Source organism: Mandrillus leucophaeus, unplaced genomic scaffold (assembly GCF_000951045.1).
Source record: "Mandrillus leucophaeus isolate KB7577 unplaced genomic scaffold, Mleu.le_1.0 Scaffold212, whole genome shotgun sequence".
Classification (NCBI taxonomy): domain Eukaryota; kingdom Metazoa; phylum Chordata; class Mammalia; order Primates; family Cercopithecidae; genus Mandrillus; species Mandrillus leucophaeus.
In genome coordinates this window covers 301,001-302,541 of record NW_012102166.1, presented here as the reverse complement: position 1 = coordinate 302,541, position 1,541 = coordinate 301,001, and positions in this window count along the sequence as shown.

The window sequence follows — 1,541 nt, the reverse complement described above, 5'->3', positions numbered from 1 at the left end:
ATGAGAGAGAAGGGTAGGCTGAGTATACCAGAGTCCTCTGTCTGTTGGGAGGAGCCAGGCCCTCTGATCTCAGGGCGGCAGCCTTTCTCACCTGCCCACCATGCAGTGGATGGCATCTGCGAATGTCAGGTTAGGAACCGGATGGACATCTGACAGGCTCAGGCAGTCCAGCCTTGTGCTTGGCGTGGCCCCGGAACTCTCTGTCCCCTTCCCAGAGTGCGCGTCCACTCTGCCTCTGAGGACCGAGCCTTGGAGGGTCCCAGTTTGTCAATGAACAGGGCTGCTGCTGCTACTTCCGTTGCCTGAGGCCTGGAGCCTCTGTCTGGGTGGGGGCTGAGTGCAGCGGCCTAAAGTCACAACCGTGTGCACAACCCGCCCTCCTTCCCAGGAGGTGCCAGTAAGTGGTTTGAGGCCAGCAGTCTTTTGAAGTGGTGAGCCGGCCTCCTGTGCTGGCCGTCAGTCTCCCGATGCTATGAGCCCACGGCAGGGCTGCACCTTCCCTCCTGATCCGCTTCGGCCACTGGGACGTGCACAGGGAATGCCTGTCACTCCTGGGCGGAAGTCTTTAGGAGCCAGTGAGCTATTTCCCACACCCCCTTCCCTTTGCCACAAGTGACTGGCAGTGCCCCAGAGAGTGGCAGCTCTGTCAGCCTGGGTCCCTGAGTGAGGACAACATGATGTAGAGCCCTCACCAACCAGCAAGGGACACACAGTGGGACAGAGAAACTTTTGGGCTGGGCGCGGCAGCTCACGCCTGTAAACCCAGCACTTTGGGAGGCTGAAGCGGGTGGATCACTTGAGGTCAGGAGTTCCGAGACCGGCCTGGTCAACATGGTGAAACCCCGTCTCTACTAAAAATACAAAAAAATTAGCCGGGTGTGGTGATAGGCACCTGTAACCCCAGTTACTCGGGAGGCTGAGGCAGGGGGAATCGCTTGAGCCTGGAAGGCAGAGGTTGCAGTGAGCAGAGATCGCGCCACTGTACTCCAGCCTGGGCAACAGAGTGAGACTCCGTCTCTAAAATCAATCAGTCAATCAATCAGTCAATCAATATAAATAAATAAACCTTTGATGTTTGAAGCCTCTGAGATTTGGGGGTTGTCACCACAGCAGAGCAGCCTCAGTAGCCTGCACCTGGGAGGTCTCCCGTGCACCCAGCACAGGCCCAGGCAGCCGCATTTTCTGAGCGCCCAGTAGTAGCCTGGTGTTCTCTCAGGGACTGCCCCCTGTTGAATTTCCATCATGAGGCCATGGAAAAATACCCACGGTTGGTTACATAAACAGACGCTAGGAAAAAACGAAGACACACACAATGACAGAACCTCTATGCCCAGAGGAAGGAGAAATTCATTCTTGATACAAGTGACATTGAGCTAAACCTCCAAGGGTTTCCACCCATTGTTACTGATGACAGTTCACATTTTTTTGAGTACCTTCCGTGTACTGGGGTCTGATCTAAACTCTACTTGTTTGAATTCATTTAATCTTTTTTTTTTTTTTTTTTTTTTTGAGATGGAGGTCTCACTCTGTCGCCCAGGCTG